This window comes from Monomorium pharaonis, chromosome 11, assembly GCF_013373865.1.
Source record: "Monomorium pharaonis isolate MP-MQ-018 chromosome 11, ASM1337386v2, whole genome shotgun sequence".
NCBI classification, from domain to species: Eukaryota; Metazoa; Arthropoda; class Insecta; order Hymenoptera; family Formicidae; genus Monomorium; species Monomorium pharaonis.
This window is the reverse complement of record NC_050477.1, coordinates 8991522-9011212: the sequence shown is the minus strand read 5'-3', so window position 1 is coordinate 9011212 and position 19691 is coordinate 8991522. Positions and strand designations below refer to the sequence as shown.

At 37.1% G+C, this 19691-nt stretch overlaps 2 long non-coding RNA genes across 7 annotated transcripts in view; one reads left to right on the top strand and one right to left on the bottom strand.

The window, feature by feature from the left end:
• Positions 1-19691, bottom strand: part of LOC105835530 — a 286578-nt gene that overhangs the window by 218643 nt on the left and 48244 nt on the right. The window lies entirely within an intron of this gene.
• On the top strand, positions 12008-14765 carry LOC118647921. The gene is made up of 2 exons (XR_004965070.1): positions 12008-13666; positions 14514-14765. It is a non-coding gene; the product is annotated as an uncharacterized LOC118647921 (long non-coding RNA).

The window sequence follows — 19691 nt, the reverse complement described above, 5'->3', positions numbered from 1 at the left end:
AGAGATCATACTCAGTCCAATGCAAAACGGGTACGCGTAAGTAAACGATGGCACAAAGCGTGCACGTACATAAGATACGTATGTCTCTTCCTTCGAGAACAAAACCTATGATACTTTGTATCGTCATCACGGCGCGGTGTCCGACAACGCTAATCACCGCAATGCGAAACAACGTCGAACACCCAGGCGAAGACGGCCGCCCGGCTGTTCGACAAGAACACGTTTCCATTAGACGGTCTATTACCGCTGCTGCTTTTCTCGTGCCGGTTTCATAAACGACAACGACATAACGAAACGTATTGAGTCGGAAATACCGAAAGACAATGCGCGCCGTACGATTTGCAATCCGGGACCAAAAGAATGAGTGAAGACAAATAGAAAACAAATAGAACGTAAGAATTAATCCTTTCACAGCAATTTTATATAAAAAATTGTTCGTTTGACAACTGAATTATACACTGAGAAAAAAATGTTAATTTGACTAAATTTTTCAACTCAATTAAATTTCTTTAGTTCAAGTATTTATTCATTTAACTTAAATACATAAAATAGTTTAAATCAAATCTTTATATATTTAACTGAAGTACATAAATATTTGAATTAAACAAATTTATTTAAGTTGAAAAATTTAGTCAAATTAACAACTTATTTTTCTCAATATATATTATATATGCATTTCAGCATTTCACAAATAAAGTATTTTGTAAAGATTTATTTATTGCACTTGCAACATCGCAGACAAAGCAACGATATACTGATACAATGTAACACTGAAATATTAAAAAAAAACTTATACCACTTAAAAATAACTCCAAAGTAATATTATATCGACATAAAAATATTTTAATCTTTATCTTTCAGTATCATATTATTTTTCCTGTAGTAATATCAAAAGTAATGTTTCTACATCAAGTACAAGTTGTACAGTGGAAAAGATCAAATAAGGAATAAAGGTGAAAATACGTGCTGAGCCTCCAAACGGGCGTTACATTCGCAGCGGGGAATCGTCCTGCGTTAATTCGATTGAATCAGCATAGTGGTTAACACGTGATAGGACGTACAGCCTGTTTAACGCGCCCCGATAAAGTCACTGACGTGATCCGCCGCCACCCAAGAGTAGTCGTCGATAACGGCGAATTAACCACAAACGGGTGTCCCACTGCGACAGATCGAGTTCTCCGTCCCGGAAAAAAAAGAGGAGGACAGTATTGAAGAAAGAATGGTAAAACTTTCTTCGACTTTAAAAATGTTCTTAATGAAGTAATGAAATGAATAAAAAGTACGAAATGAAATAATAAGATAATGGATTCCGACGGAAATATACCATGTCAAAAGAATTTCAATCAAGTAATACAATTCGAATATTAAAAACGTACAAATAGAAATAAGTCTCAAAATTCCAATCTATGCCATTATTACTTTAGCAGTATATTAGAAGAAATATGTAACATAAACAATAATTACGTGAAACTTTTAATATACATGCTGTGTTATATATGTTATCAACTTTAAAAGAAATCAAATTCAGTCACGCAAATTAAATTATAATTTAATATTAAGTTTTATAAAAACTAAGAAAAAGCTATATCATACATACAGCTTTCCTAAAATAAATTTAGCCCCTAAATTTCATCAAAGGATAAAATTATACTTAATGTATCATTATCTCAATCGATCTTTAAATATTCAATCGCGTTCTACCTCACTCAAAATTTGTTACTTAGCACAGGGACTCGGAAAAATGATAGCGACCCCACGTCACTTTCGCAAATTCTTTTACTTTCATCGCGCAAACGTACTATCTTCTTTCTGCAAAAAGATTCGTGGATAAGACCGAGACGAATGGCGAAGGGAAGAGTGAAACAGCGGGGCAGGCCGTAGGTAAAGGCACACCGGTGGTGGCTCTCTCTCGAAGGCACGAGCCTCGGTAACAAAGGGCGATCTTATCTGGTGCACGGATCAAAACCAGAATATGGTCCCGGCATAGCGAGCATATCCGACATACCGCGATGCTATATCGCCCGTCCGTCGTTCTGTCGCTACGCGCGTGCACGCTGCACGCCCATGTAGGCATACACACGCGTGTGTCGCCGTGGCTTTCCCCACACACAGCACAGCCGCCCAGATACGATAGAGCATAATTCCATTGTGCTCTCTCTCGAACCCCAAAGGCGAACGCACGGCCACACTTTTCTCTCCTTCCATTGTCGATTAGAGCACGCGATTCGAGCGAGCGAGTGACACGCTCGAGTATCGACTGCGAATCGTCTACTGATATTCTGATAGTAGAAAGTTACTCCTATTCCAACATTTTCATCTAGATACAAGACATTTATTACCAAGTATCAACTGATCATCGATGCTATGATATTCAAAGCTGTCTTGTACTATTTGTTTATTGATATTTCATTACTTGCGGTGCTCGATAAACGATACTAATATTTTCGCTAACATATATGTATAGAATTTTATTTTTCGGAAAGTTATTTAAAATAAAATAATGCTCGGTATTAATATATCGCACTAATTGTAAATTATGTATGGCTTTTTAAACGCGCACATTCTTAGTTTGAGTCGCGTGTGCCATTTAGCCATACTGATCATTTAATCATACAACGTTAAGGTCAAGATTTCAGGAGATTTCATCTGATTCGCATAGAATAATTCGCCGCAACGAGCGACCTTTGTCTGCGGAACGGCTTCTCGATCAACGACATCATCATAATTATCGTCTCACATATAGACGTCCCATTAGTAAAGCGTGGGAAGATGAGCGCACTCTTGATAAGCACTCTTCACTAATAACGGTTGGAAAACATAGTTGGCAAAAAGCAGAAATATAGTTACTAACCAACCAACCGGCCGCTCCCGGTGCAGCGGTGTTCTCGCTCTCGCACGAGCGCGACCTGACGAGGAAGGGAACACGACCGCCGCACACTGCAGGAACAGCAAATTAGCGGAAAGCACTGGGTCACATCTGGACGGGACGAGCCCCAATCCATGTCTCGTGATTTACTGCCGCGCGCACGTTCGAACGAGGTATGGACTTCATTACTAAATTACACGTCGTGCCAGCCACTGACGGATCAATTTTTATCCCACGGCCTTCTCTCTCTCTCTCTCTCTCTCTCTCTCTCTCTCTCTCTCTCTCTCTCTCTCTCTCTCTCTTTCTGTCTGAAACTCAAACTTCATTGCCGAGCAACATCCATCGTTGCTGGCATATGCCTACCTCGATTACTACATTCATACACTTCGTTATGTAGAGCCGACGTGGGTCAAAAGAGTTATTTAAGCTTCGTTGTAAACGGTTGTAATGGGTGTTGCTGATATCGGATGAAGCGGAGTGGCGTATTTGCACCGCGCAACAGGGTTACGTGCCTGAACTTGTACTTCGTAATACGCCGGGTTGTCTGAGAAACTTCTAGAATATTTTGCATAATTTTCTTAAACGAGTTATAAAGTATTTGAAAATAATGAAATTGTTATACCACCGTTTGCGAGTGTTTGAATATTATTACCAGATGCCAATCAAATTGAGATATAATTACAAAGTTACTTAACGTTAAAGAATTTTACTGAAGTAAAGCTGCATAGATGCAGACAGTTGAGAGAGTTTAATTAAACTTAGTTTCGAGCTACACAATTTATTAAGATATTAAATATTAAAAATGCAAATATTAATTAAAAGTTAAAATTTATTTATAATATAAAAATTGAAAAAATATATTTTTAAAGTTAAATAAAAAGTTAAAATTTCTTAAACTTATTAACGCGTTAGTATATCTATATATGCCACTTAATAGGTGGGAGAAGAGAGAATTATAATCAGCTAAATTTTAGCTGCTAAAAAAATAAAAAACCTGACATAGTAACATAACATTTAAAGAACAAATTAGTGTTTGATTAAAATGAAATAATTGAACAATGAATATTCTTTTTAACACTAAAACAGTATTATTTCTCAAATTTTTTTTTCAAACTTTCAAACATAAAATTATTTTTAATAGTTTCGTGTCTTGGGGCTATTTGTAAACTAAATATAAACAGATTTATAATGTATCGGATAATAAAAGTTGAAAGACTCTTTTCATCTAAAAAAAATTATGTGTCAGACTGTAGCAATATAATTGCCAGCTTGAAGTAATGAGAGAAATTAATCGATCTATCAATCTTCCGTAGGACTAAGCATTGAATATTGGGCGGACAGAACACGATAACTTGTTAAGGATCGCTACCAGAATGCGGTGCCAAGACAACAAGGTTCCAATGCGAGGCTCGTGGCGAAGTAAGGTCGAGGGCTCGGGAGCTCGATCTCTCGAACCCGAGCTCTTGAGGGTGTATGATGTCGAGGCCGAGGGGACCACGCGGGGTATTAGCATATTAATTTCGCTGAGACTGCGACGCGCAGATAAAGCATCTTAGGAAGGCGAACTTTGGTGATGAATCAAGCTCATAGCCGTGGTAATTATTCAGAAAGTTCAGTGCCGCGCTACCGCCGCCGGGCGAGTCGACCGCGCATTTGCGGCACGAAACGAAACAAAAATATTTTTCTTTCTAGGACTTCACAAGCGGCACTGGTGCACCATCGGTTATCTCCTGCCTCTTCGGCGGCCTGCGTACTCCTCTTTTTGATGACGCTTCCGAAATTTACATAACGTCTCAACTTTCTCACCGGATTCGCATTCCCCCGTACCCTCGAATAAATTAATTCTTCGTTTAATTGACATAATTACATAATTCTTTTTAACAAAAATATGAATAAACAAGTATTGAGAAAGAAAAAGAGAAAAGAAAAATTGTAATATTTTTATTTTTTCAATTCTATTCAATAGTAAGATAAATGAGAAAAATATTAAAATAATATTTATGATTTCTCTAAGATTCTAGTAAAATAGATAATTTATCAGTCGAAATTTGCTTTCTACATATTGGTTATTCAAATAGTTTTCATTGCTTTAATTTAAAATAAAAGTAATAATAAAATATATAACTTGCAACATTAATTAAGGTTCTCATATATTTTCACATATTGAAAAGGTATGGATTTAAAGAAGCTCGTGGAATGCTAAAGTTACGTAAACATGATAACTCGAAAACTAAACGCAGCGGCCCGTCAAGCGAGAACAATGTTAATCTATTTACTTGCTACGGATCTCCCTTTCTTCCCGCACCAAAAACTCCGGTTTCCCCGCGAGTACTTGCCTTTATCAAGCTCGTATTTCATCACTGGTGTCCGTTTATGAGCGCGCAAGAAATTAACTTTTTCGCTAATTAACTCCCTGGAGTCGCTAACGAACTGTAGCGAACGCGTATCGCTTTTTCTTACTTCCCTCTCCGTAGAAAGAGTGGAAGGAACAAAAAGAAGGCACCCTTTTGGTCGTGCTCACGTGACGATTTTATATATGCTTAGCATTCAGTTTTTTTTTTAAACTTTCCTATTATATATAAATTATTATATATAAATTAATAATTCGCAAATAACACATAATTGTGTTATTTATAATATCATTTTGCATATTTTGCTGCTTGCTTATATAAATATAATTATGAGTTTTCTACAGTTTTGATAGTTAAAAAAAAATAGAAATTGCATAGATAATAATTTACATAGGCTAATCTAATTGTAAATATAATCACATTCTTTCATTTAGGTATAATATTACATAATATAATATATATATTACAGAATGTGTTTTGCAGCACCTCAAACCTGAGAAAAATTCTATTTCCTTATTTCGCATTTGATCCGATTTATTTTATTCACTTTTATATAAAACTTTCACTTCGACACATAATACTTAATTTATAACTTGAATCACTTCGATTTGTAACTTTCAGACAGTGGCCCACTTTTTGTTTACGCGCAATTGTGTGCTGTTTCGCTATTTGCCATAAAGAAGAAACGGGCTTCCTCTCGAGCACGCACACAGGAAAGCCCACCCTTCGTCGTCCATTTGTCATCGTGCCTGCGAAAGCTCCTCGCCGAACTTGTGCGCCATCGACGCTCCCATCGCCCATCCCGTGTCGCGCGGTTATGTTACGTGGGAATAATTATTGCCCGACATGAATCGCAAGTTACCCTTGACGCCGTAATAAGAATGCCCATCCCCCCGTTGCTTCTAATGGACTACCGCTGCTCTCCTCGACAGAGCTAAAAACTCGGCTTCTGAAAGTGGCGGGTCCGAAGTTTTCCCCGCGGCGAGTCTCCTCCGAGCACGGCCATCACGGACTCATAAATATAAATCGACTATTTTTCTAATTAGATCGTTAACGCACGCGACGAGATTGGAGAAGGTTTCCCCGAGAAAATAAATCTGCGGCATTCGATTAATTTCGAAACGAGGCGTCAAACTCGCCACGTCGAAGGAAATTTTCTTCCCGAAGTAGTGCGATAATCTAATGTACCGGAGAAAAAGAATTCAGATAGAAGAAATAGCAGAGCGCGTACTTGCACTTATCGTATTTTAATTTGCTTTCCGCAAGAAGGAATCTCTCGTTATATTGAGATTCCAGAAATAAGAAAAACAGGGTGAATGTTTCGTTAAAAATGTACGATAAATGATCGCTGAAAAGCAAAAGAATTATAAATTATTTTATTTATTTGAAAAATATTTATACTCATTTTTTGTTAAAAATTATGAAAATAAAACTGCTAAAATATCAATATAAAAAATAATTATAAAAAATTAGTAAAATTTGAAGAGTAAATATAAATATAAATTATGTCTTTAAAAGAATATATGAATAAAATATTTATTTTCTACAAATTATCTTCGATATTAATAATTAAATAATATAAATAAAAAAAATTAATTAACGAAATGTCGGTTTAATTTAAATATGTAAAATAAGTATTAAAAATTGAAAAATCTTTGCTTGTAAGATCAAAAGTATTAATGTTTTTCCTAGCATCGCAGCCATTTCTAACGCATACACGCGGCCACCACATCGTAGCTGGTACTTCTACGCGGGCACGCACGTCTGCCTACTCTTCCGCTTTTTTTTTTTCGTTCTCTCGCCCTTCGCCCTCATCCCTTCGGCGAGCGATCACACCACCAGCTAGCAGTGACCGCAGCACGAGAGTCAAAAGGCAATCGATAGTGGGCGGCCGACACTGACAGCGGCTGCCCTTCTTTCATGCATATGCTGATGTCACCCATACATTTTGCGGGGATGTCAGCAGCGGTGGCTATCGTGGTCCATCGGCACACGTCGTGAGATTGAATTTGTTATGTTGATTCGAAAGGAGATCTCCTCGTTCTTTTCTTCGGGCGCGCCAGCCCGAGGATCGATCGTTCGAGCGACCGGAGCTTCGGATAAAGTTTCCCTTCCTCGAGAAAAAGTACTCGGGAGAACCGAGTACACATATCTCGAAAATACAGTGAGATAGAGGTCGAATTGCAACAGCACAGATAACAAAGAAATGTTTGGAATGTTTTAAGAAAATAATGAGAAACTCATCTCGAGAGTAACAAATTACTTCACTAGATAACGAATAAGTAGAAGCAGCATAAGGAACACATTTTACATGAAATTCGCAAAGCATGTAAAAAAATCTTCAACAGTAATATGAACGGAAATAATCTGGTTATACGATATTAATGGAAATACTTTACGATTTTTAGAAACCTACATGTATGTACCGAAAGAAATTTCCCTTATAAAAAATATGCAAAAAGCAAATTTTTTTTTAACAAAAAAGATCAAGAAAATAAAACGATTAATTTGGTTCTAATCAATAATAACATGTTATATAATTGCTGAATAAAATGAACGTCTCACACGCTCTTAGTAAGAAATAGCACGCCCGTGCAGAGGTAATTATGAAATAACAACGCACGAAAGGACGCTGACGAGCGCGGCGGAAGTCGCGCAACGCGTTCAACGACGAATCGAACGGCAAACGTAAAAAGCCGACGGTCGCTTACAATGGGACGACGAAGAAGCATTGTCATTCTTGACTTTCGCGGGCTCCGGAGGACTCCCCGGCAGGACTGTCGCGAAGAACAGGTCCACGCGGCGCGCGAATGCGCGCGGCGAATGGACTCGGCCGTATGAATGTGGCTTTTAATTATGTAGTGAATAGAAGCGCGTCTGCCATACAAGTCACACCACGAGCCAGAGTTTAATATAACGCTCGTAATAATAGCTTTGTAAACGAATGGAAAAAAAAAGGATGGAAGCAGCGCGTCTGGAAAATGACGGGAACGTCTGCCAATGTTGCTACCTACTACCGCCGTGCTACGCGCCTCTCTCTCTCTCTCTCTCTCTCTCTCTCTCTCTCTCTCTCTCTCTCTCTCTCTCTCTCTCTCTCTCTCTCTCTCTCTCTCTCTCTCTCTCTCTCTCTCTCTCTCTCTCTCTCTCTCTCTCTCTCTCTCTTTCTCTCTCTCTCTCTCGTGCTGCGAAAATGCATAATATAACCCCGCCGCTTCCGCGATGAAAAGCGCTGCTGTTATTTCTGTACTTCCATCCCCGTCAAAGGGCCGATTGCACCAATGGTTGCACAGCCGCCGTGCAGCATCCGACATGCGGTGCAACCGCGGCCCTTTGAAGCCGGTTAATTATATTTTCTTTCTCTACGTTACGCAGTTAGAATTGTGTGGAGTACTTTGGAAGAAGAGCCTTAATCTCCGTTAGCTCGTTTTCCATGCTCTCGATCAGTTGTACCTTTGCTCGCGCGTACGTATAGAATGTTACATCTCAACAAATGCGAATGAAAAATATTGTAACATGGAAATGTACAACCTAATATAGCTGATATAAATATATAAAAAAGAGTTTATAATCATCACAGTACTATTTCTTAAGCTTGTTATCAGCTTACTCTTCCAAAAATTTTTCTCTGAAATTGTAAAGATAGACCCCGAATCAAAATTAGATTGATTTATCGAAATCGATAAAGATACACAAATGGATTCAAAGTGAGTTATAACAAAGCTAAATTGGAAACAGAGCTTTATCTCGTTTTTCTATTTATTCGCTACGATAGTTTTGATTTAATCGTTCAATAGATAAATCGTCTGCTGCACCTTTTTATATATGTATATATATAATATCATCGATTAAAATTTCTGTAATCATAGGATTAAATCTAAGAAGTTTAAAAATAAACCGCGCTTCTCGTTTTCGCAAGAATAAAAGACAATGAATTTTTCCTGAAGGGGAAGAACGAGAGAACGGAGAAGAATGAGGAGGAGTATCGCTGGAATCATCAGGGCGTATCGTCTATCATCGGGCAAACGAGCATAGTCGAGGACGACGCCACAGCATCGCGCCGAACTAATGTTTCATTAAGAGGAACAGCTGCGCCGTTGTCACTTAATTTATTAAGTAACGCGTTAGCCACTTGTTACGCCGCGAAACGGCTGCGCTCGCATGTTCCTCACTTTGATGCCGAAATATATTTAATACCGTCAAAGTTACTTTATGAATATATTAAGTTGATGCAAAAGTAATGGAAATATTGGAATTTTGTCAATAACTGTGTTCGTAATACATACTATTTGAAATCATAGAAATGTGAATGCAATAATTTCAACTATCCCTACAATATACATTTGTTGTAATTTAATTAAGTATTAAACACATTTTCAATGGTCATTTAAAAAATAGCAAAAATTCCTATTACTTTTACTGTCTATATAAATGATAATTAAATCATAGTTAAATCGTTGAAAAATTTAGAGCATAATGTGAAATATATGCTTTAAATTTTTAAGTGCTTTTTTTTTAAATTTACACTAATTATAATCCAAAAATATTATATAAATATAAGTAAAACAATCATGTAATAGAATTCATAAAATGCCGCTTCATAAAATTCATTCTTTCAAATATCTACTTCAATAAAATTCTTTCAAATAGGAGCTTAGGATCCGTTGATTGTGAGAGTTGATTAAGTATGTAAAGCATCGCAATCATAGAAAACGATTCCACTTGACTTTCTGGTACCTGTCGCGGGTTTCCAGAGATAACTCGGTAACACTCGAAACGACTCGCGCCACTGGCTACTTGTCTCGCTCAAGTCTCGCCGCGTGAATGATAAAGCGACTTTAACGTAAACAACAACTACAGCGTATAGGCTGCGCAAAAACACGAACTGCCTGCCGCAACTATGAAATATTCAACGTATATGAAATTACAATGTATATGACGAATATATTCTATCATTCGTATCCAAATTAATTATTAATAAACGGTCGATATATCGCGGCTTTTCATTACATGAATTATTCCGACGACATATATCCATATATGTTACTCCGTGCTCTCGACACGAAAATAGTAGACGAATCACGTTTAAACTGGCAAAAATATCAATTTCGCAACGCAAAATTTTTCATATGCAAAGCTAATCCTTATAAAAGAAATGTGTGATTATTATTCGTAAATATATCTGTTGATATTATAACAATTTACAATTTCCACTCTTCCCATCACACTGATTCAAACAAATAGGTACTTCACGCAGATATCTACGTACTTTGACAAACAATTACTACCTCGCTTAAAAATCGTAAAAATTTGCAATAATCAAGGGATGTTTTCGTTAATTGTGAGGTAAAGTCGCATTTCAAGGGATAACGATCGCGCCGATACGCGAAGCATATCGCGTTGCTGTCTATTCGGCTTGAATGCTGTCGCTGCACGAATGACAGCGCAGCGACCTTGCTTACGCAGAAAAAGACAGAGCACCGAATGACATATGTCAATAAATCAGTTGCCGCTACGAAATGTTCAATAGACATAAACAGTATCGCAATTAACAAATATTTAATAAAATATTACGAAATAAATGTATATTCGAATATTCTGATTCTTGTATTATAATATTGATTTTTGAGATAATTGGGGATATTTACTTGGGATAATCCAATTTATTAATAATTCTATTTGATAGAAAAGTCTAATATAAAAGAAATGTTGCTTGTGTATTTTTAATTAAATGTGTATTATGATTTTATATATATTACTAATAAAAACCTTTAATCATTACATATAAATTACAAGATAAATTATTTAATTTTTTGTTTAGTAAAAAATTAATTAATAATTTTATTTAAAAGAAATTATAATTTACATATGGCTAAAATTCATTTGGAAGATAAATTTATTTTGATCGAAATAAGTATTTGTATAAAATAATAAAATTATATTATTTATGAATATCGTAATATTATCTCTCTTTAGATTTCATTTAATATTACCTTTCTCTAAATTTTTGTAGACTAAATAGAACAATCATACGATTATAATAAACTATAAACTTTCTTCATAATGTCACGTTTTGCTTGGTAAATAAAAAAAATTAAAATCACCAAAAAAATATGTAATATCACTTATCTCAGGGTATAAAAATTTGTAAAAAAAAAAACTATAAATAAAATAAAATAAATTCTATTAATATTTCTCAAAAACTTTCGAAATAATTAATCAATTAGTAAACATTTTCTAGAGATTTGTCGATCGCGCTGATTCTACAAATTTTAAATAATTTTGATTAACTAGAATAATATTAACTAAAGCAGCGTATTATAAAATTTTTTAATATGTATTGCGCACACATTCAGTATTATCCACAGTATTTATATTTCAAACAGGATCAATGTAAAAATATTTTATTTCCACTATTAAATAAACATCAAGTTATTTCAAAAACCATCATCAAACTGGCGGCATAAAGCTCGATCAAATAGCAGCTCATTGAGAAAGCTCTTTTAACTTTTATTTGTTAATTTAAAAGCTGGGCAATACATAAAAAAATATTAGTCGCAGGGAAACTTAACAGACGGAACGTGTCGCGATTAGATCAACCTCAAGCTTTAACGCAGGAAGGCACGACGCAGATTTTATGCACGTCTATTACAATTCTCCTTGGTTTCCTGGTCTTCTACCCTGCTACTTCGTAGCGATCCTTAGTACGGGCGGCTACGTGGCGACATAAACTCACCCAAGAACCGCGAGAGTCGGGAGGAAAGGAAGCTTCCTGGAAACCTTTTGGTGCACGACGACGCACGAGTTTTACAGCCTCGTCGCGCGGTCACAGATGGGAAGGCGCGATATAAAAACTGGGTGCGCGTATTCGTCCCGCAGGAATGCGGTTTACATACGTTCCCCTTATTCACGTTATATTCACGTCTTTCCTCCCCGGCGAATTCTTACTCCCTGCCTTTCAACAACCGAGCTCCTTCATCGCCGCTCTCCGCCGCTGTATATGTATTCGCGCATATGTTCCTTTTTCGAAGATCCGATTTTATATAAAACTTACATGTAGCGTCTGACAAATATCCCATTTATTATACCTTTTTTCATTTTCATACGAGCTAATTCGGCGTTTAGATGATCATCAGTAAATAGTCAGTTACTACGTATAGCTATAAATTATAATGTGTAATTAGCCAAGTTCTTTTCGAAATACAGATTTAGGCTAATTACAGACTTATCATGATTAATACAATTTTATCTGACTTTGTAATTAATCTCGGCGATTTTTAGGCTCTATGTTGCTGTATTGCTGTATTCATGTACGACTATCGCGAAAAACCTCGGGTTTTAGGTGCCAAGCGCGGAACGAAACAAGCGTTAAGCGTTTTCGGTCACGCTCGCGCGACGTCGCGGATGAAGATATAACCCGGAGTTGGTAAAATGGTAACCCGGTAATGTAGTAACGTAGACCCAGCTGACTTTCGTAAGCGGATCACGCGCCCTGCTGAGTGCTTTACGGCATCACTTTTTTCCCGCGCGCCCACTTCTTCTTCATCTCTTTCGCCGCCACCGCCTTTTTCCCGGTCCTCAGCCTTCACCTTCTCTCGTCGGGGATCATTTTTACTTTGTCAGGTTCATATTGGACCTTATCTTGAGCCTTTTAAATACGACGCGTAATTCGCGCACATAATTCCGTCCTGAATCATGCAGAATTTTTCCTTATTCCACTCGCAATTTCAACAAAGAATTTGATTAAAATAATTAAAAAATATATTATATCCGCGATATATTTTAAAAAATCTAAACTTTATACGAATAAATACGAAAATTCTTTTATATTGTAAAATCTACATCGCAGATAACGTAATATAATGTAGCACTTGGAATATAATTTAGAAAAGAGACGAATTGACAAAAGTGCGTGATTTTTGTTTTTGATACAATCTCAATATGCAAGAGACAAAATCCAATTATTTTATTAGTAAAAAAAATAACAACAAGAATTGAGTATCAACCGATTACTTCCCGTAACCGTTTAACATAGAAACGCCATTAATCCTCCAGTATTATAGTAACCCAGAAATATAGCTGGACGCCGAGCTATCATCGGCAAAGGAGCAGCCACGAGGCGAGCACCGGGCGACGGGCAGAAATGCAGGGCAGGGAGAAGAGATGTGAGGGAGAAGAAAGGAGGATAAGGGAACGGGACAGGAACAAAACGAGGAGAACGAGGAGGCAGACGCTCGCAGTATGTAGACACGCGCGCACGCGGCCGTAGTGGGTATGCGGTGGCTTGGGTAGGGAACGAGGAGCCGCGCCATAAAACACGGGGAATCCGGGGCTTTATTTTATTTCATTCAATTCTTCACGGGCGACAACCGCCCCGGGAATATGGAATCAAGTTGTTACGTCGCCTTACGGAGGATGACGAGATCGAGGCGGCGGAGAGTAGTAGATATCGGTAAGTTTCCTCCGCCCGCAGGGGGTGTGAGGACGGGGCCGAGCACTCGGCAGAGACACATTCCGCATAACCAAGTGGCGGGCACGCGCTGCGATAAAGTATCGCCCGGCTCCCGATACGTATGCGTACGCGTATTCCGTATGTGTCCCGGGTCCGCCGTGCCGAGTTCGACGTTATTGCGTTACGTATGCCGACGATCCGCGCGACGACTCCTTTCGTTAAGGCAACTCCGAATTTCGGAGCGTCGAAACTTCTTTCTAACCACGCATGGTGAACACGGTTTTTTCACGCTGATCTGCCTCTGTAAAGAAATCGACCTCGGTCCCCATGGTTACCAAAAGGATAAGCGGTTACTGAGGACGTGATTATTAATAATACGATTTAAAAAAAAAAACTAAAAGCAATCTATAACAAACAATGTTTAAATCCTTAATGACCTCTCGTTTTTTTTTTTTTCATACAAGTATAATTCAGTGCAAAATAAAATTTTTGATTTATAATATTCACGTTCTTCATATTTTGTACTTGACGTTTAAGCTGATGACTTTGTTTTAGAATTTTATTCCATATAGATATTTTCAACGCAATAAGAGCGCTTTTCGTCACGGATTATAACGCAGTATTACATGACACATTCGAACTTTGTCGACAAAGAAAGTGAGTGAAAGATCTTTCGCTCTCGCTTTTGCCGTACAAGACGTTTTAGAACGATGCATCGCGAAGAATTGAACCGTATTTGCATCGAATGCATTCGTACGCACGCGGACATAAATGTCCTTATAGTCAGGCGGGATGGCTCGGTGAGTTACGTTCACCGTTAATTATGGATCCATTCTGCGATTTTTAGAAACGAACTATCGCGCGCGCTTCCCACTGAGGGGTCACAACTGTCTATCAATGGCAAGTGCGCACAGTCAACGCGAAATTTACGACCTTGCCATCTACGGGCCACGGAGCACCACATTTTTCTTCATCGGCGGATGACGATAGCGACGTTGGCGACGATAGAATGAGCTGATGACCGATAAAATGTATGAATCGATAACAGAAACAAATAAACAAATTTGATTTTTTCCTAGATAAATAATTTTTAAAAATATTCTTAAACAAATTTTATTTCCTTATTCCAAATTCAGTACCCTATATTTCAAAAATAATAAAAAGTATAATCTAAAAAAAGAATTCCAAATTTTCCTTAATCGAGTTCTTGTTAAAAAAAAAAATTTAGTGTAACACGTTACCTAGAGATAGTATTATAGTTATTGATTGCACTAAATGCATTGGTAATTAAAATTAATGTCAACTTAATATCGACAAAAAAAACAACTTGAGATTTTTTCAGATTAATAATATTCTCACATCTTATATAAGTTCTTTTAAATAATAAATTGAATGGTTCTTCTCTTTGCCAGTAAATAATTAACAGGATCAATTTATTCGACATGACTAACCAAATTTATTAACTAACTCTTTACTCTTATAATATTCGAATACTAGTAAGATATATCATATAATAATAATATAACAGTTCTTGTAACGTGTCTCTCTTGTATCTAATATATAATTATTAATGTTTTATTAAGAATTAGTAATGATATATCTATCTCTGTGTATGAGCAAAAGAACTTTCTTCAGTCATCGGCACGTGCTCATACAATATTCGACTGCCTTTGGAGCCGCCGCTTGACAAATTGCGTCGTTTGGCTTTTAACCGCCTCCTAACTTCCCACGCCCTGCATTGTTGTCGAACCGCCGTAAAATCGTCTCAAAATCCGTTTGAAAGCGAATATCGATACCGCAAAGGAAGGTCCACGATAGTTTCATACAAATACACGAGACGGCAGACATTTAGTATTGTCCTTTCACTTAATTCCTTTATTTAACAATCAATAAAAAAACTAAATTTAACTTTCGTAATATTTCTATACTTATGTACCAAATAATACAACTAATATATGCTAACATAAAATCTGCTCGTCAAAAAATACAGGTTTCATAACAAGACGATTGATAAATCATTAAAAATTTACAAAAAGAATTGCGTAATTATTATAAGCTATTAAATAAATCTGACTAGTCTACGATGCGCTATAAAACCTGCTAGAATTAGTCGGTTAATGTCGACTGTTGGCTACACCATAAAATCTCATACGGGCGAGAGGCTACGAAATAACAAGATCCTACATAGCCGGCGGACTTGTGACTCGTGATTTCACGGAAGTCAAACGATTAGAACGTCTTGGCTAGGCGCAGATAGAAATCTTATAGTCGCATCCAGATCGGACCATCTGGCTCGGATCGTCACACCCAGGGTAACACTGAGAAAAGCAGTTTTGATATATGTATATTAAAGGGAAGAATTGTCGGCGGAGACAATAAATTATTCACGTCAAGCCACGATATTCGGCAATTTTACATCATCACAATACAAAATTATTCCATATAATGTTGCAATCATAATTAAGATGCTTAAAGTCCACTTCTCATAGTCAAAAAATCTATGAAATAGTTACAAGATAGTAGTAAGTCGATATAATTCATGATTGATAACGTTACTCGTGTGAGAGAAAAAAAGAGAGAAAATAATTTCTCTGTTAGATATATATTAATCATACATTTTTTAAACTTTTTATTAATTACTTACTACGGTATTTTATAAGTTGCAAATAAAATATTAATATGTAAACAATTATCATTTTAATTGTCAATTATCAATTTTAATTTTAGCTTTGAGATTTGTCTTAAGTCCGAGTAAATTCAACTAACATTTATATTTTTATCATTTAAAATGTAATCTGATAGGAAAAAAAGAATCCTTTTTCCTAAACTTAAAAATTTCTAAATTTCTTTAAAAAAATAATTCTCAATTTAAGTCAAGAGAAAGATTTTCCATCAAGATGATCTCTTTTCTCTCGCCAAATAGCATGGTTCGATTATGGTAGAAAAGGGGCAATAAATAAGCACGACGACATAATGGTGATTTGTCGTTTGTCAAGCGATTCACGAGCATCCTATTCGAACGGACGATTACGCGGTCCGAAATCACGGGGCGTGACCTACCCGGGAGTTTTTCTTAAATGAGACGTTTAGTCCCCCCCCCCTGCCCCTGCATCGAAGCAGAAAATGTGGATGTTATCCAGTACGCCCACAAATCGTCACAGAGTTCTTCTATAAAGGATCCCTGCACGCCCATCAATACCGATCGCTCACCGGCATTGTAGTGGATACACGAGCGCGACCGTTGTCCGGCATTGTCCGAATTCGTATATACAGAAGCCGTTCGAGTCTCGTTACGTGTCGCACGCCTATTTTTATCGACAGCGAACGCGTGTCGCGAACAAAATACCGAACGGAGGCGGAAATTTCAGCGCAGCTGCCACCCGCTCATTTCCGAATGTCTTCGCGATCGTCTACTTATAGAATAATGTGTTTGCAGCCACCGTTTCGACTTCAGAAATTGATGTAGCATATCTTTTTTTTTTAAGAATTACTAATAAATTCAGAAATAATAGCAAAAATATTAATAATAAAATCATTTTTACAATTAATAAGAACGTGTAAAGATCTATTCATTAACAAGACAATTCAAATTGCACATCTCGAAATGAATACACCTAAGCCGTCGAGCTCGTCTTTAATCGGATTGCGTGCTCTGAACGCATCATCCGCGGTAGCTATCTGCACCGTCATTGAACCCTCCGATCAATCTGGTCAAACCAGGAGCCGTAGTTGATTGCCTGCTACTGAAGCCAAGATGAATCGAGCGAACTATTAGATACTACAATCCTGACAATCAGCGATCGCTTGGGGCGGATTGGGAAATGCGTTGCATCCTCATGACTCGTGATCCGTCCCACTTTGATTTATTTCGTATAATTTCTTTCTTAAAAAACATGGCATTTCTCTTGAGAAAAAATCAGGGTTATTTTATTTTTAATTACCAAATTTTTAGAAATAGAAGTGATCACAATATGTAACAATCTACATAATTGTTGACGTTTAAGTAATAAAAATTTGTATTTTAATAAATTGAATAGCTTTGTGTTATTTCTATTTTTTCCTTCCTACTTGAAAAGGAAAAAAATAGGTATATCCACTTGTCTCATTCACATCACATGAATTATCGTACCACAATTTGACATATGGCACCTCCAAAAACAAATGGATCGTGTAGGGAATTTCCGGAAAGCCGGAACAGACGGTGTTAGAAATCGCGTGAGATCGTTTTTTTTGTATGGTTCCTTGGTTTGTTCGACCTTCTGGCGAGAAGCTGGCGCGTTCCGAGAGAGAGAGCATATGATAATGTTTCTTGGACGTGCACGGGAGAAGGGGATATTTCTCGGATCCTGTGGGAATTTCACGCAAAACGAAGACGGCTAGAAAGAAAGAGAAAGAAGAGAGGCGCGCGCTCGTGGGCGTCAGGAAGTGTCGGAGATCAGGAAACACCGGCTTCTACGACAGCAATATCGCATCTGTCCGGTGACATCTAGCAACATGTGCGTTCAGCCGTTACAGCTACAGTGTAAGACGGCGTTATGCCCGTCACGTTTTTACATTACAACTAACCTACTCGCGTTTATATCTCGGGAAATTAATACGTATCTAGAGCGAGAAAACGGTTGTTTGTCAATGCTATTTTCAGGTTTAAAGAAGGATACTTTTTATTTAATTTTTCTATCTCTCGGATTTATTTAAGACTTTGTGAACTTTCAACCTTTATACGCTTACGGTAAATGAAAAGTTCAGATTTAAAGCTGGTAAAACTCCTATATACAATCTTTATTAAAAACAATGTAAATTAAGGTAGGCATTAAAACCTGAAATGTTTGAGCAACGAATCGTTTGGAATTCGCGCGTAAAGCGAAAATACTGCACGTGCCGTTGGTGCGAAGACCAGCCGTGGTCGCGGAACCGTATCTATTTAAGATTTCACAAAAGCGACAGTCCTCCTCCCAAAGTGAGCACGCCAGCATACCGGCGACACGGTGTTTGGGATCAATAGGCCATTTATTTCTGTGCTCTCTTTTTTCAACCGTCTTTTCTTCGCCGCGTGCGCGGCGCGGTGGGGCCTGCACTCATTCGGTTAAGCCTAAAAAAGCACCCGCCCGTTTTCTCGACCGCAAAGATGCATTTATTTTGGAACACGAGGGCTTACCTATACTCGACCGACCGTTTGTATCCGCACGCGCATTCAAATCATCAATTATACTTCGATACAAAATGGCTGTTTTACAGGCACACACATGTCACGCTTTTAATAATGAGTAAACACAATAAGATTCTGCACTAAAATAAGAGAAAACTTGTAAAAATTTATATGTTTAAATATCATATTATGTGTTTGTGTATATATCCTTTAACATTTTAGTACTCTATAAATGAGTTCTAATTTCAAATGCAAAAAATATATTTATAATAATACAATTATAAGACACGTATAAAACAGCCTGTATTTTTCTCATAAATTCTGTCAAATAATTTTTAATAGTTTTTAACCATTATATTTTTACTGAAATAATATGTTTAAAAAATTAATATAATAACTCAATAAAAATTAATATTATTTTCAGCAATGTGACACTGACCATAATAAAACATATTTGCCTTTTATTCAATCGCTCTTTCAGAAACTCGACGGCAATCGTCACTCGAAATTTCGAAATGACAAACTATTCCAGGAAGATGTTGACGTACGATGTAAAGTCCCGAATACGAGATTATCTTTTATGATGCCGTTTCCAGGCCCCCGAAAAAGTTCTGTGAAGCATAAAGATGAGATCTCGAGGAGTTCTCTGTTTAACCCGGAGTTAGGTACTCCGGTCATTAAGAGTTGCGGAACGTGAATTACGATACATCGGTAAGTCGCGGCTTCATCTTTAAACGTGATAGAGCTCTCGCCGTATGGTTTTACCGGAAGATTATAACTTATAGTATAATATAGTATTTACATGAATTTTGTGATCGCCCGAACCTAATTATAGAGTGTTGAAGCAGCGAATATCGCGCAGGTGCTACATTGTACGTT